Source organism: Tachypleus tridentatus, chromosome 10, assembly GCF_004210375.1.
Source record: "Tachypleus tridentatus isolate NWPU-2018 chromosome 10, ASM421037v1, whole genome shotgun sequence".
Lineage (NCBI taxonomy): Eukaryota > Metazoa > Arthropoda > Merostomata > Xiphosura > Limulidae > Tachypleus > Tachypleus tridentatus.
In genome coordinates this window covers 158142230-158166746 of record NC_134834.1, presented here as the reverse complement: position 1 = coordinate 158166746, position 24517 = coordinate 158142230, and the positions used below count along the sequence as shown (strand labels likewise).

The window sequence follows — 24517 nt, the reverse complement described above, 5'->3', positions numbered from 1 at the left end:
ATTACGTTTCCCCCTCATGAGTCTGTTAGTTGTACTACAAGTTATTTTCAAACAGATAGTTCCAGTAGCAATAACACATTCCAGGAGGTCGCTTCTTGTTCACAAGAGGTCAAGAAAACAGATTAATGGACTCGGTTACTGGAAAAAAAATGCAATCGTTAGTGGTCAAGAAAGCATGAAAGAATTGGATCAGTCAAGTGTAACTTGGAGGTTCGCTAAATGACTTTTAGTATTACTCGTAGCTTCAAGAAGTGAACGCTGAAAAGACCATTAACAGTGTAGGATACAAGCAAGCCAACAGGCACAAAGTTGTAAATAATTATTTAATTTATCCTGATAACAGGATTAAATAAGTTATCACTTAGTCTTTATTACAAAACCATAGATGCTAGTTTATGACCATCCTATGATCTGTGAAATTAAACTTCAGTTTTATTTCCATAAACCTTTATTCGTGAAAACGTAACAGTTATCAGAGAACCATAAATGTGACGTTTGCTACATAATTCGATAGTTTATGTGGCCCTTGTAATAAACAGTAGTCTCTGAGGTAACTTGTTTATATAATATTTAGTAAAAAGGAATGGAGTTACACATGCACACAATGTTCCACATCTGAATCCTGGTTCTTTGTAAAAATTATACCTATACTAACACATGTGTGATGATATGTGTAAATGAAGTTTTTTAGAATTTTATGATTACCGAATTCCACCTTGAATCAGTGTAACTGAGTCATGAAACAGGGAGAGTTTCTTTTTCACTACTAAAACCAACAATTTCCACTGTTTTTAATTCAATCAAACACTACAAACCCCTGTAGGAAGGAATATAATTTTTAGAAATTTAAAGAAACGATAATCTTAAAATTTTGATTTTCATTTTCCAGATGAAACATCCAGGTCTTTAGAAATAAATGTGTAGGTATGTCGAATGTATTTCCTCGAGTAAAAACTTCCTGGTGATCTATATATTCCTAACAACCACAAAAGTTGATAAATATCATTAGTTTTATCTGTACAGGAATAACATTTTAGGGGGTCATCTGTGATACAATATTGTCTGACTGAGACGTTGCTGTCGATAAAATAGATAGAATACAATATAGTTCCATATCACTATAATATTGAAACTCTTGAATTATATGCATCCAACATCAAAAGATCAGAAAAAAAAATGGCGATATATCTGGCTATTTTTTTATTTACCGACAAAAAAAATATCACAAAACTTTCTTCACATTCAAGAAAGTTCAACAGAGAAGAAAGGAAAGTTCAATATAAAGATTCAATATAAAAGGAAGAAAAAAATCAATATTTAGTCCTTAGAAAGGAAGTTCAACTAACACTAAGTTATGATAAACATTGGGTAAAAGTTACTTCAAAAACTCTTGGTATTTTTACTCGTTTTATTTTGCGAGAAAAATGTCTGTTGAAAACTAACCCTAACTTTACTAAGTGTTGAAATTACTAGCTTTTAATTGGTGCTTCTGAATGTGATTTACCCACTTTTATTTTTTAACTCTAGTGTATCTAACTATCATGAACAAAGCCTGATTGTAAAACACTTCCCACCAGAAAAACACAATGGAGTTAATTAAAACGACTAACGGATTAATAATTCTTAAGAAGGTATTAATAGTCGCTATGAACAATGGTTGTTTTTAGAAAGAACCAGTTAATGATATTATTATAATAAAACAATTACATATTCAGGCTACGAATAAAGCACAGAGCATTAAACAACAATGACCGTACACTAACGTTCACAAATATTGTTTTATATCCAAATATGGTAGCATCTTTTTTTTATATACGTCACAAATTACTTACAGTCATACTGAAAAGTCCTAACACATTTTGTACACAAAACTGTAAAACAACACAAGTGTTTAATTTGTAAACAAAGTCGTATAATCAAAAGTTTACTTACACATCAGTAGCAAAACTAAAACAAAATAGAAAAAAGTGAAACAAGACTAAACATGCATGTTCTTTTAGAATGATTATAGCTGATATTCTGACTATTATTACAAGAATACAGAATCTGTTGCTAGAATAATGCCACAACTACATTCCTAATTTTAAAATCGATAACAACAACTTTATCCTGAGTGGATTATAAAGTAAACAAACGTTTCAAACAGTCTATTAACATTAAAATTATTGTGTTATAAAAAATAGAATAAAAGAATAGAATAAATGTCATAGTTCTACATTTGGGATGAGGTATATAATTTAGGCTTATTTCCTTTCATTGCTTTCAAAGAACAATGCTATTTTCTTGTTGCGAATAATTTCCGAATGCCTCAAGCAAGCTTAACAACGAATTAGAATAACAATATACTTTATTTTGTTTGCAAAAGATACTAGTCTAACGAAAAAAGAGGCACTGGTCTTTACTCTAACACAGCTTAAAACATTATTGATGATAGACGTATATATAGCTGAATAAACAACAACATCAAGTTAACTTAACACTCATTATAATGTAGAAGTTGTCAATACTTTAATTCGCACGATCAGAAAGCTCGAGACTGTACGAAGAGCTGAAGAGCAGCTCTTGTGCTTCGAAAACATTACTTCCCATCGTAAAATCAGAACTTTTGTCTCTTTTATGGAATTAAAGAGGGCTGCATAAGCGCTGTAACGATCTAAGTCAGTCTCACCTTCTGTGTTTGTTTGTATTAGATACATATCTACAAGATACACACATATGTACGTTCAAGAGCATTGTTTGTTTAGAATTTCGTGCAAAGCTACACGATGGTTATCTGCACTAGCCGTCCCTAACTTAGCAGTGTTAAGTCTGAAGAAAAGGCAATTAGTCTTCACCACTCACCGCCAACTCTCGGGCTACTCTTTTACCAACGAATAGTGGGGACTGACCGTCACATTATAAAGTCCCCACGGCTGAAAGGGCGAGAATATTCGGTGTGACGGAGATTCGAACCCACGACCCTCAGACTGCGAGTTGAGCACCCTAACCACGTGGCCATGCTGGGCCGTTCAAGAGTAAGACACTAATAAAAAGAGGCTTTAAGAATGCCGTGACTTCTGTTTGACACACACCATTATACAAGTACTTTCAACCATATTACATGTACAAAACCAAACACGACGATATCTTAATCAGTGGCGAGCAGAAGAAAGTTGATAAATTTCACGATATGTGTTATACATTAGCTGTTTGTTTCCTCTTTCTATAAAGCTTTTTATCAGATGTATTGATACTTACTGTTTTATAAAACGCGGATTAGGTTTTATATCACGTTTACTCATCATACACAAAAACAAGTGTTATTTATTGTTTATGTACACTGCTGATCGGTTTGGTTTTTGTTTTGTTTTTTATACATGTCTTAATTTGAAATAAAGTTAACAATTTGAGACTCCAAATACATTTACCAAAACTCTAGTGGCTCGACGCTTTAGCTTCCATCTCTCTTTAAACCCTCTTCCAAACGTAAACTAACTGGAAAATGTTACTTGTACAAGTAACACGTAGCAGTAAGAATTTCAGGTAAAGAGTGAGGAAATATACACACACACGTGTATCTATATACGAAAATATTTTGTAATATTTGTTAATTACAAAGTTAATAGCAAATATATTATAGTCTATACAGTATGCGCAGTCAAAATTTTCAGAATGATGGCTTTGAACAAAAAATGTAATATTTAAAGCAACAGTTTCACGATATTCATCTCTGAAGAGAAGATCTTAGACTCGCCATAGCAATACATATAGCATTTTCATTTCAGTTGTCCCCTGGTGGCACAGCGGTGTCTGTGCAGACTTAAAGTGCTGGAAACAGATAGACAATCGTGTTGCTTCGTGTTTAGTTGCAGACAAACAATCATTTCAGTAATTTTACTTATTGAAAAAGATGATCTCACATGAGCTTTTTAAAAGTGAATTAAGGAAATTAAATACCCAACGTTTTGTCATTAAGTTGAACGAATGATATATTAGAGTGGGCTTCTGTATGCAACAATAACGTAATACCCTCCCAAACTAGTCTTAACCGTATGCAACGAAATGGTAACACCTTCTCAGAGATCCAAACATTCCAAAAGATTTTTAATCGTACGCAACATCGTAGTACCTTCTCAGAGATCCAGATAGTCCAGATTATTCGTAATATAAGATGTATATGAAATTTGAATATTCTTCATGAAAAATGCAAACAACAACAAAAAAACAGTTTCTTTTCTCATGGACAAATAGAATAGAGAGCTTTAATTAGAACACGCTAACGTTCCTTTAATAACACAAGAAGCTTTTTTTTTTGTTTGTTTGTTTGTTTTGGAATTTCACACAAAGCTACTCGAGGGCTATTTGTGCTAGCCGTCCCTAATTTAGCAGTGTAAGACTAGAGGGAAGGCAGCTAGTCATCACCACCCACCGCCAACTCTTGGGCTACTCTTTTACCAACGAATAGTGGGATTGATCGTCACATTATAACGCCCCCACGGCTGGGAGGGCGAGCATGTTTGGCGCGATGCGGGCGCGAACCCGCGACCCTCGGATTACGAGTCGCACGCCTTACGCGCTAGGCCATGCCAGGCCCCCACAAGAAGCAAATATCAAACACGCAAACTCGTCTGTGGCAAATAACAAAGTAAGTAGTAATCTAAATATACGATGCAGAAGGCAAAGCTTAACACAGAGAAAGAGAATGTAATCAGACCGTTATGTTTATAGTAAAACGCATTCTTTATAAAGTTCTACGTTGCGATTTGTATTGAAATATAACACATCATTTGGATAACTGAGTAAATTTTCTAAGTCTCTGAGTCTCGATTAAATTCTTTCCTTACGACACTATTTTTTACAAGCATTGATTTTAGGGTTCAAATTACTCAACATTTTTTTCTACGACAATACCATTCTCACACACCACTGAAGTCTATGTTAATTTATATATTAATAAAAAAACTACAAACTGTGCACTATTCCTCTGTTTAAAAAATAACAAACCAATTTCTCACTGAATAAATTTCGATCATCAGTCTTTGGTTGACGTAACTTAATTCAATATTTACCATAGCTACTTTTACTAGCTTTGAAACTGCTAACCCAACACAACGACTATTTTTCAGATCGATGCCTATGTTCTATTCTTATGTGTATGTGTGTATATATAGCCTTATAAATCAATATAGATTCGCCGTAAAACGTTGTTCTGGTATTATTTCTTGCTGCCTGGGTTACAAGACTTTCTTTACGCTGTGCTTATGACGCTTGCTGCTTTCTGTATTCGAGGTTATAATGGTACGTCTTCTTGGGACAATATTTAAGTAGCGTAAGATGATCTGATCTGCAACTTAAAACAGTATGGAACGTAATTAGAGCATAACACAGCTTTTGTTGAACGGTATATGATATCTAGTTGATGTGTTGTAGTTATAAATATACATTTTATGTTATAACTAATCTTCTTGCATATCCAATTAGAACGCTTGATACTTTGGATAAGATCTATAATGGAAACGTACAATGATATTAATTAAATCGGGTTTTAAGATAATTTAATCGAGAAATTGTGTAAATTATTTGCTTTGGTGTGAACATTTTTTCTCAGTTGGCGAAGCATGGCTATTTTCAATTATCTTTCCTGTAATACAGTAGTATTTAGGCTTATTGTATTTCTTTAAAACTACATTATTCATATAGTTCCTTAAGTTTTTGCAAGAAGAAGTGGAATGTGTAGTAACATTTAACCACAATACGTCCGGACGTAATGTGCTTAAACTATTTTTATACGTCCTTATTCTTAACGTTATATTAAAACAGTTTTGAATATGCAAATGAGCAGGTCAGGAAACAACCTCAGTTGTTTCAAAATCGCAATGAAACGGATGTATCACAAGTACAATTTGACATTATTTGGCACCTGATCGCTCATGGGAAGGGTATGCAACAGCCCATCCCGACGCAAAATATCCATACACTCAAATCATAAAGAAGTGTTAAGATAGGAGATCTATCATTTTCAAGACAGCGACACCACTTGAACTCAGTGATACTGGAGAACAAAAGAATATGGATCAATTTGGGGAACCAGGGCCACCCTGCAGTAAGTAGTATCCAAACCATTATAAGCAAGTATAACATAATTCCAGACAAGAGTGTACAGCATAACCAAGAAGGATCTCCATCTGGAAAAACAACACAAGTTACACGAACCTATGCTGTTTCCATGATGTTTCTGTTCAACCGTCGCATATCATAAGCAGCAAGAGAATAAAACGGGTATATATGTTATTCTATATGAAAACATACTGGTAAAATTACTTATGGATTTCTGTGCGATTGGAATATTTAAACGGGCGCTAGAATACCGCTGGTTTTGTACACTATATGGTTAATGAACAGCAACAGAGAAGAGCGATGTGCTTTGGAAATGATAACCTTACCACGGAGAATTTTTAACATTGAAAACTGTACTAAAGGGACATTATAAAGAATTATGGCCGTCAAAATTAGTATGACCAGACATGGCGATATAAACTTTCACGGCACCATGAGGTTCAAAAATTGTTTCAATATAACGGTTCTCGATTTCTATTTGACTATCACCACCTGTTTATAGATATGACAGGAAGCTAAGTCTGTTCGTTTCTTTAACTAGCATCAATGTTTACAGATCCAATATGAGGCTACTATTTTAGTGTAACCCTCAAAGACAAAAGTTTTGGTAAATCTATAACCAATTATGCAGCACACAATGTGCGCAGATACCATAAAAAGTCAACAAGTTTGGATCTGAACAGCTAAGAATGTTAACGTATACGACAATACCTTTATCATGCGTGCGTCTAATGACCATTGAATGTTTACAGATGCGATAAGAGGTTTAGTAGAAACACATTCTAGTTTAGACTCGAAAGATAAAGAAATACTGGTACATAAGTTTTGTGTGATTATAATATAAAAATACTTCACACTAGTTTTAGCTAGTGGTATGTAAAAATTACGAAGAACTGAGGAATTGGGAAACAAAATAATGTTATTTTCTAAATAGCTGCTCCATCTAGTGCCTTAGCGGTAACTCAATGGACTTAAAATGCTAAAAATCGGATTTCAAGACTCGTGGTGGGCACAGCACAGATAGCCCATTGTATATCTTTGCACTTACCTATAAACAAAACATAACAGTTGCTAACTAAGATTAAATAGTGCGAAAATTGATATTTGTTCCATTAATTAATATTTTTGTGAGTGTTGAACGGGTTAGTATTCGATTGTTTTTTGTTTGTTTTTTGAATTTCGCGCAAAGCTACATGAGAGCTGTCTGCGCCAGCCGTTCCTAATTTAATAATGTAAGACTAGAGGGAAGGCAGCTAGTCATCACCACCCACCACCAGCTCTTGGGTTACTCTTTTGCCAACGAATGTGGAATTAACCGTACATTATAACGCCCTTACGGCTGAAAGGGCGAGTATGTTTGGCGCGACGGAGGTATTTATTCGAAAACAAACTTCAAACTAAAAATTATTTACTTACACCACAAATGACGCTTACTTTTCCAGTGACAAATAAATATGGTTGGACAGTGAAAAGGATTCACAACACGAGTTGTGAGGAAAATTAAAACTACGAATTCACTCTGTTCCTGAAATTATTATTATTTAAACTGATCGATGTGTTGGTAGTTAATTTAGTATACAGTTAGTAAATAAAATCAACTTTATAACTTTAATCATAACATAATTAAGCATAATTGTTTTTTCCAGGAATAGCTACTGGCACTCAGAAATGTTCGTCACTGAGCTGCCAAGTTTGGAACGCAGTATGGTTACCATAGTAATGGCACAGTATATATATATTTAAGTATTCAACCATAATATAATAAAATACCTGCTCTAATGAAACAAAAATTTGGTTAATATATTAAGTAATTAAAAGCATTTGATTTACTTATCACTGGATAAACTAATTATCTTTATTGTTTATTTGAAAATGAAGGTCTAAAAATGCAATCAAAATGGAAAACGAATTTACAAAACGAAATGATTTGTGGAATGTTTTATTATCAATTGGTGGGTTTGGCTGGTTTGATTTGGATTTCGCGTACTTCTGTTTGAGCTAGTCGCCCCTAATTTAGTGAAGGGAATTCGAGCCCGCGATCCGCAAATTGTAAGTCAAGCGCTATAATCATCAGGCCAATGGTAGACTAGAGAAAAGGCAACTTATCAACGCCACCTACCGCAAGCTCTTGGGCACATTTTATATGATACATTATAACCTATAACCAATCTATGTATTGTTTCGACACGGGTTTGGACTTACTGTTTATAAATGCTGTCCTCCCTTTTAATGTCAATCTTTGCTTGACTGTTAAAATAAATAATAATTCTACATACAATCATGAACCACGATAGTGGTTCATAATATGGAATGCAAGGAATTCTGCACAACCGTAATAGGACGTTCAGGAAAAAAGCGCCTTAAACAGTAAAGATTCATCACTTTAAAATCTTTACTAGTGACTGATAAGTCTGTACATACATAAAAACTGGACACAAAATACGCGTGTTAAAGTCACAAGGAAAATAAAATCCGTTCAAAACTGTCCGTTTGTAATTCTTCGCCCCCCTGTTAGTACAGCGGTAAGTCTACAGATTTACAACGCTAAAATCAGGGGTTCGATTCCTCTCCACGGGCTCAGCAGATAGCCCGAAGTGGCTATGCTATAAGAAAAACACACACACTTATCTCTCCACAGTACGATTTATTTGATGTGTCCACCTACTAGTACAGCAGTATATCTCCGGATTTACAACCCTAAAATCAGGGGTTCGATTCACCTCGTGGGGCTCAGCAGATAGCCTGATGTGGCTTTGCTCTAAGAAAACACACACATTGTAATTCTTATTATTATTGTCTTGTTAGCCTACAACAAACACTGCTTGATATATTGCGCCTAAACCTTTTGTAAAAACTAAATAAGCTTCTGCGAACCTTGTAGGGCTATTGAAAAGCCGGTTTCTTTCTTGTGTATCTTACCTAAGCTAAAAACATCATAATTCCAGTAGCTTTCTTACAACAGGCACAACGCTATGCGGAACTAATTTTAAAACAAAGCACTGAATAAAGTAGTTTACAGCTTATTTTAGGAAATTCCTATCGATTAATCGGTAAATAAAAGTTTTCTTGATAATTCTTCTTTCCAATATGATTATCCGAAAAAAAAAACACCAACCGGCTTTGTTTTCAACTTAAATTGATTTGTTCTAATCTATACCAACATGCAAAACACGCAACATGACAGTGATATGTAGTAGTGCAGGAACTTTTTTGTTTGTCGCGGGGAAGGCTATTTTCAGCGAAGTAGAAACTTTAAGATATCACTTACACATGAAATATATTGTTGTTGAGTAACTAGTGACGCTATAAAATATATACTTTTTTTTTAATTTTGACGAATGACAATTTAGAATTTCTGAATGGAAGTTTTGTTGTTGTTTTGTTCCCTCTATTACAGGGTGACCGCTCTCCCCTTCTACACAAATCTAGGGTTATTAGTGGCTCCCCCTGCTCTCCCCTCTTCCTACGCACTGGTGATATGTCTTTATTTCTTTGAAATCAATCACTGCGCACACGTGCATAGACTACAGTACATTATAGTCCTGAAATCTCTCCACATAAAATTATTACACTGAAATCTAAATGTTCCGACCTACACGTACTCTTATAACTCACATAGCTAATCCATAACGGTCTCGTCTCGGAGGAGGGTTTTATTGAATACTGCGCAAAGCAAATGAACGAGTAATCTATTGCAGGCACAAACCCGGTGAAATTGATTATTCTTAGATGGTTAAACGCATTCAAAAGCGTTTAAACAAACACAAACTAACATTTTATTGATTCATAAGTATCTAAAAACAATATTTAAATAATCAAAATAATGAAGAAGCTGAGAATGGATAAAACAAGAAAGAAACGTTGAACATTACAATGAAATATACACAGTATTTTAAGCCAACACCTAGTACCTGTATGTTTTAAGGTATACAATATTATTTCTTTACTGTTGCTTTCATTATAACAGTGTTTAGGATGTTTAAGGTACTAATTTTTATTATTTGTAATTATAATTTTTATTACTCTACTTTTATTATAAATATTGTTTTCAGTTGTTAGCTTACTGGAAGTATTTAGGACTAACTTAAATCTCCTGAGATGCCCGAATCTCACGAGGTATTTTTGGGTTTACGGACGAAAATATCGTATGTTTGTTTGAGAGCAAAGATACATTGGGCTATCTGTCGTGGCCACAACAGGTAACCTAAACTTCAAATTTTAGCGTTGTAAGACCGTAAAGTTACCGCTGTTTTACGGGGGACCAGAAAATATTTTTAACAAGTGTACCCGACTACAGAAACAATGCATTATAATTTTTATAAGTTAAAATTTGAGAATAGCAAATTTAATTAGTTATACTCATTACCATATTTTTTCCACTGATACCACACTTTAAGCCTTCTTAAGTTCTTCTTTTAAATACAAAAACAAAACAAAAAACCACATGTTTAAATCTGCTAATAATTTTTATTTCACTGTATTTACAAGCCAATAAAGCATTAGCATCTCGTGAGCAGTTTTGCAAGCCGGTTGTCTTGTGATTCCTAAATGGCTAAAAATACACTATCCTCACGCTTATGTGTGGGCTGCGATTTAGTTGAACTACAACGAGAAGATAGTTTGATTGTATTTGATATCGTTAGTTTTCACACAGTCGAAATCGTGAAAATGGCATCAGCTCATTTTGGCAGATTTTCAACGTAATGGATGATCAGGTGTACATCACAATATTAAAGTACTTAATAGGTAATCAGATGTTTATTATAGTAATGAATGTTTTCAAACAATAATGATCAGATATTCATTATAAGATTGGAAGTTTCCAAATAGACGGTTTTTAACGGTTTGTGGACAATAAAATTGTGTATAGGTGTAGGCCACTACCATAATAAAACAGAGTGAAACGCCAACATATGTGACGCACAATAAAATATTTAAACATCAACATTAAGGAGAATGAAACACAAAAATAAGTGATTATAATTTGTCAGAGAAAAATATATAGCAAAACAGTAACGCGATGATTGTTGTCTATGACATAAAAGTAAAGAAGAATTACTGCACAAATAATAATAAAAAATGCCACATTGAATAACATCTGTGAATCCAGCGCTCACAATAATCGGTATTTGGATTATTTTTTTTAAAGAAAATAAAACTTTATTTTTATAACAACTTCTCGTGAAACTTAAATGGCTTTTACCTAGTCGCCAACTACACCTATATTTACATATTGGTGATTGAACTGAGAGAATGAGCAAGGCACGAACTTCTTTCTAGCCATGTGTTTAACACATGTTTCTAATTATTGCTCTTAAGGGAGTGAAAGAAAATGAAAGCAGGCAAAATCTTTTTGTCTAATCCCATAAATCTCAGCACAGTGCAAAGGCCAAATACGGTTGTATAAGCGTTTAGAACTATTGATAGTAACGATTAAAAGTATTCTTGGAAGACATTGATGTGAACAACACTAATTTATGAGAAAGAAACAACAGCAACAGATTTTGATGAATTATAGAATGGCGTCTTTTTAAGCCTAATTATAGGTAAGTTTTACGTTTTTAACGTTTATTTCTTTTTATCAACATAATTTAAAAACTGGTCTTATGAGCACTGTGTTATACAGCCTGCATTCAGGTAATTACAAAAAAAAAAAAAAACAAAACAGAAACAATGCATAATATCATTTTCACAAGCACACAGTCACATTGCCTATGGTACTTTCTTTGCATGTTTTACATGTACGCCTGTACATAGAATAATAGACATAGAAATAAGTAAATATTTTGATAGCGAAGAATTGAAATATATGACCAGTGTTTTGGGAAGCCTATCGTTGAAACAAGTTCAAAATAAATTATCTTATCTTATATAAAATTCAAAGTGTTATTTATCCTAAACATTGCAAAATTTACGTACGAAGTTTAAACACAAAATTTTGTCTTTTATTTCATATAATTTTCATTTTGCTCACTAATAAAGACCATAACTTTCTTGTTCTTGTATTTTCGTTTTGAATTTTGTGTATCACAGCTTCTCTCATCGTGTGTTTATGCCCCAAAACTCCATTTCGGATATTATATCTAACTAAAAGAAAGGTAGTGGACCTTGCACTAGTAGACCTATCATTACCAAATTCTAGCTAACTTATCATTGGTGATTTTGTAATGACGAACTTGAAAAGGTTTGTTTGTTTTTTTCTGAATTTCGCGCAAAGCTATACAGGGGCTTTTTGCGCTAGCTGTCCCTAATTTAGCAGTATAAGACTATAGGGAAGGCATCTAGTCATCACCACCCATCGCCAACTCTTGGGCTATTCTTTCATCAACAAATAGTGGGACTGACCGTCACATTATAATGTCCCTACGGCTGAAAGGGCGAGCATGTTTGGTGTGACGAAGATTCGAACCCGTGACCCTCAGATTACGATTCTAGTGCCTTAACTTTAAAAGGAGGGAAGATAAATGCACAGACAGAGCTGTATGGATGAGAGAAGGTTATAGAAAAAACTCGCTAGTCGTTTTAATATCTTAGAAATAACTCCTTACAACAAAACACAACAGAATTTGTTGTTCCTAACATGAAAATTATACAAGTTAATTTTCAGTCTATTTCTCTATACAAGTCTATCGTGCATATACAGGAAAATGAATCAGGTCCAGCGTTATGCCCTCCAAATTTCTATCTGTGATTAGTGCGTATTATTTCAGGTTTGCAACTGCTTTATTAAAATAAAACAAGACTGAAGGATTAATAAAACAGTATGAAATAAAACAGTGATGTTAGTATGACTTACGCGGTTCTCACTCTTTTATCCCTCATCAGGTTTTCTATTGTTTTGCAACAAGCGAGAGAAATCGTCGAACTACGACGTCTTCTGGCAACAGCCGCGATAAGTGTCTAAACTCCTGGGTACAATCACAAGGTGAAATTGCGGTAATGGCCTGGTGGTAGTTCACCGGGCCCTTCTCTATGCTTTGATCACAGACTCATGGGCGTGGGGTTATATAGCATTGTTTTCGCTTTAACTGGCTGGAAAGTTTGAAGCATGACCAGTGGAAAGTACAAGAGAGGGAAAATAAGAGATTTCTGAAGCAGCTTTCCACTCATGCCATACGGTGATGCGATCTGACGTCGGTGTTGCTCTTACACTGGTACACACTGGTATAGCTTTTGCTGCTAGCGACATCTAGTGCCCTTTATTAATTTTCTTTTTCATTAAATCTTACCTTTTGTTTCTCACAGCCTCACGTTTCGCCCTCTAGCGGAGGAGAGTTGGATTTTCTATTCGGTGGAATTGAGAAAATCATTTTATCTCTCCTAGCTTCTTCACTGTACCTTTATTGTACATAATTAATGGGAAAAAAAGACACCTCGTAAGTCAATCATTTTCTATTGATGAAATGAGCCATTGACAAATATCAGCATATTAATACCAAATGTTCTTTCACAGGCTTTATATGCATTTGGAATACTCAGGTAATAACTACAGTCAGTCTGACTACAATGTGGTCAATTTAACCACAGAGCTTTAGCCTAACTGTAATGTTCCGAACGTTTAAGCTTTGGTTAATTTGAAACAAACGTAAAAATGGCAATACAATAATACAATAACAATTTTTTTGTTCAATGACAAATATTTACTTGAAATAGTTCACTCACGGTCAAAGAAAACATACGGGTTCAAGATATATATCATATAAGCATGTAATATCTATATTTAGTGTTACACCTGAGCAACAGATATTGTGTTTATTGTTAGGATTTGTAGCATTTGTCGCAATTCGAATAGTACTTGATCGACTTTCGTTCAATAAAAGGCTTACAACGACTAGAAGACATAAGAAACTCACTCGAATTATAACTACAGGTCGGTTGTGTTCACTCGACTATGACACTCTTACAAAATAATACAGACTATTACGGGCTCAGATTACGAGAATTATACACTTGGAATCTTGTTAAACATATCCACGCACATGAATATGTGGCAAGCACTTGACTTGAACATTTGTCAAAATCAAGAAAAAATCACTATTCACACATTTCTGTATAATCAAACATTTCAGTGTTTATCACTTTAGTGCTAAACTATTCAGGCCTGGCATGGCCAAGCGTGTTAAGGCGTGCGAGTCGTACTCTGAGGGTCGCGGGTTCGCATCCCCGTCGCACCAAACATGCTCGCCCTTTCAGCCGTGGGGGCGTTATAATGTGACGGTTAATCGCACTATTCGTTGGTAAAAGAGTAGCCCAAGGGTTGGCGGTGGGTGGTGATGACTAGCTGCCTTCCCTCTAGTCTTACACTGCTAAATTAGGGACGGCTAGTACAGATAGTCCTCGAGTAGCTTTGTGCGAAATTCAAAAATAAACAAAACAAACTAAACTATTCAAACATGTCAGTGAATATTACTACAGTATTCGCACTTTTCAGTATATATCACCATAGTACTGTACTATTAAAGTTTTCAGTGTATATCACTAAATACTATACTATAAAAAATTTTCAGTGTATATCACTATAGTTTGTTGTTATTCAGTATATATTATTCCGGTACTACATACACTCTCCTTTACATCGTTATGAAAAGTATGATCCTTTATGATTAAACTTACAATAATGTGGAATCTTTCATTGGTAGGTAAGTATGTGTATACTTACAGTTATATCAAGGATAACATAACGGATTGGCTGTTACACATTTATTTTAATATCTATGTTTGTTTCAGTTTAATACATATAACGTATATTGTTAAATGTGTATTGAGCAAGTACCGTCTGCTCTCTAAATTTGTAGAAGATTCTGGAGTGTAAGAATCAACAATATATGTTTTACAAAAGCACTAGCGTATCTTCGAATATTCGAAGTGAATTTTCGAGAACCTCGCCTAATGAGTATAAAAGCTAATCATTGCAACACGCGAAGATAGTTTTAATATACTGTTGGTCTCTGCAGTCATAAAATTAGAAGCCTTGAAAGCTATAATTGTGATAAAAGCTTATTAATCGGAAAACTACAGATGTTTGACCAGGAACATTTATATATTTCGGACATTACAAACTTCTGTGAGCTTACTTCGGACGTTTGTATTTCTACGAGGGCATTAGATAGTTTTTCGGGAAAAAAACCTGTGTGAAAAATAAAGTTAGGCAGCATTCCCGTCAAGTGAAGCGTATCTGTGTATCAACGTAAAGGTAATTTGCGCCTCGTGAACCGTCGACAAAGTATTCAGTTCCAGATAAATGGAGAACTTAATATTGTTTGTAAATCTTTTGTATATAAACCATTATTTGTAATAACTCTTATTGTAAATTGTATTGTTGTTTGTACATTAAAATACTTTTTGTGTTAAAAACTGTGTGTGCCAGTCTTGTTGGCACACATAATAAATGTAATACATATCGACATTTAATTAACTTTGTTTGTTTGTTTTGAATTTCGCTCAAAGCTACTCGAGGGCTATCTGTGCTAGCCGTCCCTAATTTAGCAGTGTAAGACTAGAGGGAAGGCAGCTAGTCATCACCAACCACCGCCAACTCTTGGGCTACTCTTTTACCAACGAATAGTGGGATTGACCGTCAAATTTTTACGCCCCTACGGCTAAAAGGGCGAGCATGTTTGGCGCGACGGGGATGCGAACTCACGACTCTCGGATTACGAGTCGCACGCCTTAATCCACCTGGCCATGCCGGGCCTTAATTAACTTTTAAACCAAATTCAAATTTGCGGCTGTTTGAAAGTAATATCTCGCGGAGACTCGGTGAGTTACATAATCACGGCCCGGCATGGCCAGGTGGGCTAAGGCGTTCGACTCGTAATTCGAAGGTCGCGGGTTCGAATCCTCGTCGCACCAAACATGCTCGCCCTTTCAGCCGTGGAGGCGTTATAATATGACTATCAATCCCACTATTCGTTGGTAAAACAGTAGTCCAAGAGTTGGCGGGGGGTGGTGATGACTAGCAGCTTTCCCTCTAGTCTTACACTGCTAAATTAGGAATGGCTAGCGTAGGTAGCCCTCGAGTAGCTTTGCGCGAAATTAAAAAAAAAAAATCATAATGCGTGACAATAACTACAAATGAACCTATTTGATTTTGGAAACAATCTTTCTTTAATAAAGGCATAATATTTGGTCATTAACGTTATATAAACATCATGCTTCATTCCAAGTAGATTCATCCAAACACAAGAGGATTAAGTTTATAACGGACACACTTTGTAAAGGCTTATATAATGCAAGTGTGTGTTGTTAAAGTGTGCTATACATGAGTTTTTAAAATTAATTCGCTCAGATTTACAAAACCGTTTTAACTAATTACATCGGACCTATAACAAAACCAGTTCCAGTACGCTGAATCAATATAGAAAAAGAAATCAAAGAAAATCCTAGTTAAATAATTACGTCAGATGGTTTGACCTTTGGTTTTTTGGAAATAGGAATCTATTCTTTACCAATACCAGTGTTTCTAAACTTGTGATTTACATCGCCAACAGGCATATACTTTTATAATGTCAGTGGTGGATTGGTATCTGTTGTCGGTAGCTGCCCTTTAAAATAGCATCAAACATTAATTTAGCTTTACAACTGAGTACACCCTACTTCATGAGTTGAAAAACTGATACTCGCTGAACAGTAAAGAATAGTTCAACTCACTCACACAAATCGTTTATTTTATTCATTTACCTTCCCAGTAGGTGGCGACTCTATTAATAATCATACCTACATATACACTTGAGTAATAGGGTGTAAAGTTGTTAAACAACGTCACTGTGCTCCTATACATGATGTACGATAATATTTATTCTGTATGGGATTACCTATCGAATACGACAGTTCTCATTTCATTAACCTTTCTCTCGAATCGATAGAAACAGTTGTTCTATTGCAGATCTAATCCTTCTTTAATTCGATATATAGAGTATGGAAATGCTTTAGGGGGCTGAAGAGTGTTAAGTTTTTGTTATTGTAAAATAAATATATTTGACTTCAAAAATTGCTGATCAAAATCAAAGGAAGACAAGAAACAAATGGGTGACTTATATGAGAGGTTCGTGTTGGATGAATGAAACCAGGTTTAGTTTCTTTTTCGATAATTTATTACAAAAATAAACGGAAGAATCGCAAATGTTATTTATAAAAGTTTGAACCTGGTACAGTATATTTCAAAACCTTATTATCAATCGATTTTCTCGTAAACTAGCATTGCTTTTATTCGAACAAAGCTTTACTAGATGCACGTTAAGAATAATTAATATTAATTTAAAACTGCTGAGTAAGAGTAAAGGTGAATGCGTAATAATACGTTAACAACATTATATCTGATATATTCAGTACCGATGGAATCTTCCGTCCAACATTAGGATCTTCGATACAACAGATATATTGGCAATTGAGAAGCTCTTTATATTACATCGCTTGACAACAGTTGTTACGTTGGAGAATTACAACACATCGGATTTAACACTAGACTATATATTAATTTTAATACCATATTATTAATTATAAGTTTTATTTATAAAAGTTTAGATGCGATATAGTGCTTTTTTAAACCATAGTATATTTTTTACCTAACACTGTCTTTTACATATACCGCTATGTTAAACCATAGTATATTTTTTACCTAACACTGTCTTTCACATATACCGCTGTGCTATAACTTCTAATCATTATATTTCTCCTCAATAATACCAGATTAACTATTTGAATGAAATGCATGTCAGCTGGAAGGATACTGCGAGGATCAATATACACTGTCCAGAACATATTATGTTTACGATAGGTTCATTTAAGTTAGGCTTAATATGCTGGTTGAGAATGAAGGAAAATATATTGATTACTCTGTACTATGTACAAACATGTACCGTAATCGACGTCGAGGGGACGAAAACATAAGTTACAAGAGAACTTTACAGACGTTTTGGAAAATGTTCTTAAATGTAAGATGTCTCCTCATTATCAAGACTAGGCATAAAAATATGAATTAAACAACCATATTTAAAATCACCGCAAAGCTCCGGGTCGCAGTTCTTCGGAAGGTCGTTATGATGTTGAAACCGGAGACATGTTTTTTATTTTATTTTTTGCAATTAACAAGAAGTATTTCAACAAATACTTCAAAACTTTTTTTTACGATAGTCAAGTTTGACCGGAACAATTAAATACTTAAAAAAAGTGGTCGGGAGTGTTCTTGAGTGAGGACAGACAGTTACAAATTACGTCAGCATCATTGAAAAGTAATCTTATATATATCACTAATGACTGACGACAATCATCAACATAAAAAACTAGTTGTCTCGCGCCATTGGTTTCTGTTAGTTTAGCTCTCATCAAGGTGTCGTACGTTGGCAGAATAAGTCACAGACTTCTGAAGAGCTGGGCGTGGAGAGCCCATGAAGTAAGATGGTGAATCTTCTTGCCACTGCATAGTACTCTGGTGACTCACAGTATAAGCAGAAACAAGAAACCTTTACCAACAGGCCCTAATCCCTCATTGTTCCTACACAGATCCAGAAGGACACGAAAATGTGTGTGCGCGTGCGTAATGGCTTGGGGTCGTCTTCTTCCGATATATCTAACTATTATTATTAAGTAAACTACTCGTTCGTTTATCGTATTCACTATAGTATACTGCAGTAGCTCGCGTTGATAACGTAGCAAACACGAGTGACTGTTCCACAAGTAGGATCGGACTACCCGGTTTCAGGTCAGCCTGCGATATCTGTGAAAACAGTTGAGACTCACTGCGCCCCTCTCATAATCCTAACACATGGCTTAGATCAAGCAACGTATACTAGCTAACTTGTTCTATTTCTGTAAGTTGAGCTATAGCGTACGAGTGGCGCCAAAATAGGTGGTGTTTAGGTGAATATGCACTTTGACAAGAATTATAGATAGGCATCAAATAAGACATAAATAGGATGTCTTTAAGACAAACATTTTACTCACTGTGGGTTAACTTGGCAAATCAAAGTAGAACGTGGTTGCTAAACTGAGAGTGTGGCTTTTATTTCTCTTCACAATGAGAACAAGTATTATCATTTATCGATTATCAAGTATTAAACATTTTAGACACATTTTGTATCGAAAAAACTTCAGAGTTGATTAAATGAGTTTCTCTGTTGCTGATTTACTTTCTGCTTTTCTTTAATACCAAGCATAAGAGAGGAATGATAGAAGGAACATTTTCTAGTAAGGATCTAGTTCATGAAAAACACTTCTGACATAAAAAATATATAGATTGCACGTAACCTGAAACGTAATTATAAAATGATTACTGAAAATAATTTTCAGTGTAAGTGTATCTGCCTTTCGATCAATTAGCTGCTGAATAAAAGTTAAGTTTCTTATAAAAAATAAATTTTATTAATTACAACAAACACAGAGAAAGTGTTGTTGTCGTTGTTTTGAATTAAGCAAAAAGTTACACATAGGCTATCTGTGCTCTGCTCACCACGGATATCGAAACCCGGTTTTTAGCGTTGTAAATCCGCAGAATACCGCTAAGTCACGCCACTGGGGGGCCAGAGAAAGTGGTCAAAGTGGATGTCGTGAGAAGACATTTAAACCATGTGTCATTTGATAAGATTGTTTGGTATTTAGTCGTAACTGTGACTTTACTATATGTAGTTCAAACTGGGTGATTATTAAAACCAGTATGGCTATCAAGTATCAAAGTCAAATTCACTTTGTCTGTATACTTTTTTATTGAAAATGAAAAGGAAGAAAACAAATTTTCATTCATTATGAGTTCTTTCCAATATACTCTACCACATATCCTGCACCGTTTACCTTACATTTTATAAAATAATTTCTGTGTCTAATATTCTGGAGCAATTCGAGAAAAAATGCAGCATTTTTCCATAAGCGCTTTCAACTTACTTTGTTATAGAACCAACATTATTTTTTAAGATTTTTTACAAATCCTCCATTCTTTTCGAATTTGGTTCTTATAGAAACGTTTATAGATGCGTTTATTGGATCGGTCCTAGTAGAAAGAAGTTTGAGAAAAAAATATGTTTATTCCTCTGGAGACATGTTCCTTCCTATTTCAGAAACAGAGGCCAAGCAAATGAATCAATGTCATTGAATGGTAGTTCAAAGCGCGAGTTATGGCACAAAGAAGGCTGGGAGTCGTTTTCATGTGGTCGAAAGCGCCGCAAATGATGTGTTCTACACAGCTCCAAACCAGAACTTTTGTCATACACCATGACTTTAAATTCAGTAGAGAACGTGAAGACAAACTAGTAGCTTTATTTCTTCTAGGTTTTGTCTTACAGTAATCACACACAATTTAATCCTTTATAGTGGTTTTGTTTGGATATTCACGTAAAGCTAATTAAGGGCTAGTTGCGTTTGTGGTTAATAATTTTAAAATTATAAGCCAGACAAAAGGCAGATAACCAACAACATCCACCGCCCACTCTTGTATGAACAAATAGTGGAATTTGACCATCACCTTTATAGCGCAACGACGTTCTCAGAGTGCAGAGAGTGAATGTGAAACCGTAGATCCAAAGTAAGGGACTTTAACCTTTCACTGGGCACCGCTCTGCCTTCTTGTACAGTGACTTCATTATGCCAAAATGATTTTAATTTGTATGTTGACCTCGACTGAATATTTGTAACTAGACAATTAAACTAAGAGTTAACAAAGTCGAGCGTTCTGCCTGAACAAAATTATTATTATTATGAACAAAAGAAAAAACAGTTCATCAGTTTTACGGCCTTCAGTAAGTACGCCACCTTTCAAACAGAGTATGAAATACTATAAACGAAATACTTTAAAGTCTTATAACATTTATTTTGGCTGTTGTGTAGTTCTAATGTCGAAACTTTTGTCATTTGACCATTACTAGGTGTCCGAGAAAAATACAGGATGTCACTGAGGTTACGTTTAGATGTGACAAGCACCATGTCACTAGTCAACTATAATTAGGAAGAAACGCTAACCAAATTCTTTCTGGTGTTTGTCATCAGCTAGATGGTTCGACTAACGAGATGGATTTGCGTAGTTCCACGTCTATGTTGGTGAAACACGCGAAAATCTTATTTTGGTAATCAGCCTCAACCTAAAGAATGACTGGGTTGTTCAAACCCATTGCCGAATCTATGAATCTTGTCTAAAATTGTGAAGACAAATAGAAAGATGTTTTTTGTTTTGTGTTTTACTTTAGAGCTAAGTTGTGTTGCAAAAAGACTTCAATCTTTATCTTATAAATTGTAACTTTACAGCACAATAGCCTGTTCAAATTGTGTAATTTCGAGTTCATTGCTGGTTTGAACTCAAAGCGATACTTTAAAGTTTCTCATGCCATCACCATCACTACTCAGGCTAGTAAACTGTATCAGTACAATGCCTGAGAACTTATTCTTCCAAGGGAAATTGCATGCAGCAGCAAGTTTTACAATTTCTACACACAGTTCAACGTTCTGAATAATACAGGCAGCGTAGATTACCGGTTTTGTATGCATAAACTAAATACATATTAGAGACCCATGAAATACTTCTACCTTGTACACCTTAAATCGAAGGGGTAGAAACTCATTAATAATATTAATAAAAAAGGTACTTTTCAAGGTTTTTTCTTTTTTCAGAGAGAGGATGTTAGAGAAAGCTATGAATACAGTAAGGGTTGTCTCTGGTACTCGTAGGGTGAAAATATATTAGAAACAAAGTCTTAAAACAATCTGATTTCTATTCATTTTAAAGATAGAATCCCCGTTTGTTTCTCTCATTTATGATAAAATTCAGCTAGCAAAGTGTGGAATCACATGTATATTTTCGCAGTTGTTGACAAGTTGTATTACAAAGACTAAAGGGGTATAAGGGTAGAAAGGCTGGGACCTGAGCCCCTCCTCTCTTGTGTTCTAAAGTAACACTTATTTCAAGAACATACAATATTTTTTAAAGCCAGCATTTAGTTTACGTAAATTAACACTGCGTCGTAACGATGTTTTAAAATTCGAGTAATATAGTTATCGCATTAAAAATAGTTAAATCAAAGTGACTCCAATGTTCGTAAGAGTAGAGAGTACAAACAGAGGTCAGTTCTTGAAATGACCGTCCAAGTACTGCTTGTGTGCATTTTTACCTATATCGTTATCATTAACCCATTAGAACTTTCTTGTAGAACCATAACCTTTATTTCTGTCTACATATATGTTAATTTAAAACATAAGATTAAAAAAGTTTTTTGTTTATTCCTAGGCCTAAAGCTACACAATGGACTATATAAAAACATCACTGTCGCGTTATAAACCCTCAGACTTACCGCTGAGCTTACCAGTTGCAAAAACAAAATAAATGTTTTTGTCAGCCTTGAAAGGAAAAGAAAAAGAAAAGTGGGAGGAGACGTTATAAACTAGTTTCTCACCAATTTTGTTACAATATTAATGGATGCGCTTTGAAGAAGAAGAAAGAAAAGGAAAAGATATTCCTCAATTAGTTTGGAAAATTATCTTTGAAGCTTTTGGTTTATTTTATTCTTACGTTATTAAAATACAACAAAAAAACAATACATTGGATATGATGTTTAATGTCAAAGAACAGATAGCCCATTGTGTCGGTTTCTGGTTAACAATAAAGAACTCAAATTAGTTATATGTTTCTTGTGTTAATTGAGCACCACAGAATAGTTCAGTTCAATCAAAGACAAAGGTGCGATTTGGATGTGGCTTCCACAGAAATATACAATTTTGATGTCATGATGTACGCCAACAAAAACTACAAAGAAATAAGTGAATGAATGATGTAAATACGCGCATATTTTACACATATCTCATGTGTCCTGTTTTGTGTCTTTGTTTTTCCACAGTATACGATGCATTATGACTTTTTTTTGACATAGTTGTGTTAAACTGACAGTATTTTCAAATAATTGAACATTTTAGTTTTGTTTTGCAATAGTAACTCAAAACCTTATGCAATTTGTATGTTTCATGTATTATTGTATAATTCAGGACATTTCCGATACATCAACAGTTGGTTACAGTATTAGGTGTATTTCGATGCAGGGAAATAATCTTCATAGAAACCATCTGTTAAAAATATTTTCCATATATAGGACGGTGGCGTGTAAACCTTACCAGCAACATCTCGTGCACTATTCCTAATTTATAGACATTCATGTAGTGCAATAAGTTTAGAAAATGATGATGTATTTGTCATGATATCGACTCTTGTTATTCCTTAGACGTCATTAAAGTGCATTTGGTCATTTGGGTCAACTTCAAGCAAGTGATTTATTGTTTTTGAAATTCAGCAGAGCGGATATTTTATGTTGCCAATCCACCCCCAACCACAACCTACTGCCTGCAGCCAGCAACTTGTGAGGTTAAGTGACTGTATACCTTGAAATAAGTGTGTACCCTATGTTGACCTATACGTTACTCTCGGCTTCTCTTGATCTTCATAAAAGAATTGACAACGAGGCTTTAGGAACAAGATTAAATCATCTCTAGATGAGCCAACCTTTAACGTAAGTATATACTAAAACAGTTCACATCCACCATCTAATACAGCCGTAATAGGTTTTTATCCTTGGCGGGATGTGATTTAATGTTGATTTGTAACACGGAATAGCCCATGATGTATGGAAAACATTGGTTTGCTAGCTGTACACCAAAAAAACCGTGAAATCATTATGTATACTAAAGCTGCTCATAACAAAATAAAACCTATCTCCCATTACACTCCCCCTGTCCCTTAACAGCCGTTCTAGTTTCCAAACCACGAGTTCAGGAAATAAACTGTATCATACAACATGGTAAGACACCGCAACAACAACGTCGTAATACTCAGCTCTGGTTTATTAAGCCTGAGAAATACAAACACCTGAAAGTGGTTTCTTTCAAATGAAACTTATGGTAATGTTAACATTTATTTACTGCAAAAACTGGAGAGTTGCCAGTTTAACAAACTTTTGATACGAACGTTATTATGTTCCAATTTGTCCACTTAGAGAAAAGAAAAAACAACGTTTTATCTGTAAATCGTTAAAAAAATCGAGTTTTCTTATTTGTCGAAAACATATAAAATTATTTCCTAAGCACTTTTTAGGCCTTTTCAAAGGTTATACTTTTTGATGTTTTAAATTTTTATATCCCATTTACTATATTAAATAAAACCTGAATTTTATAGGAATGAACCTTTTCGATGTAAAACTTATTTTAATCTGTTCAACATATTTAAGAATTCATAGCTCGGGTCTATATCGCAATCAATTTTTAATGTAAAAGAATATAGAAAGTCAAATGTGAAAAATTATATCATTATATTACATTCTATTCTCGAACTGCAGCCAGGGCTGGTTACTTTTAAAATATTAAAGATGAAGACTATAGTAGCGTAGATCTGTATTAAATTTTTTATTAAAGGATTACACGAGTGGCATCTTGAGTAGAATATAATAATGGCAACAGAGAT

At 34.5% G+C, this 24517-nt stretch overlaps 1 protein-coding gene and 1 long non-coding RNA gene across 8 annotated transcripts in view; one reads left to right on the top strand and one right to left on the bottom strand.

Annotated features, from left to right (window-relative positions):
• Positions 1 to 22689, top strand: part of LOC143230743 (uncharacterized) — a 55816-nt gene extending 33127 nt beyond the window's left edge. The window contains exon 2 of the long non-coding RNA XR_013016612.1: positions 22301 to 22689. This is a non-coding gene — a long non-coding RNA (uncharacterized LOC143230743). The remainder of the gene's footprint in view (positions 1 to 22300) is intronic.
• The window catches only part of LOC143230741 (discoidin domain-containing receptor 2-like), a 325468-nt gene that overhangs the window by 120587 nt on the left and 180364 nt on the right, over positions 1 to 24517 (bottom strand). For 3 of the 7 annotated variants that reach the window (XM_076464825.1, XM_076464830.1, XM_076464831.1), the window contains exon 1: positions 12893 to 13243. The exons of 3 other annotated variants lie outside the window; for them this stretch is intronic. The gene's annotated coding sequence lies outside the window, so the exon portion shown is untranslated. Of the gene's footprint in view, positions 1 to 12892; positions 13245 to 24517 lie in introns of those variants that run through there. One more of the 7 variants, XM_076464832.1, reaches the window with a different exon arrangement.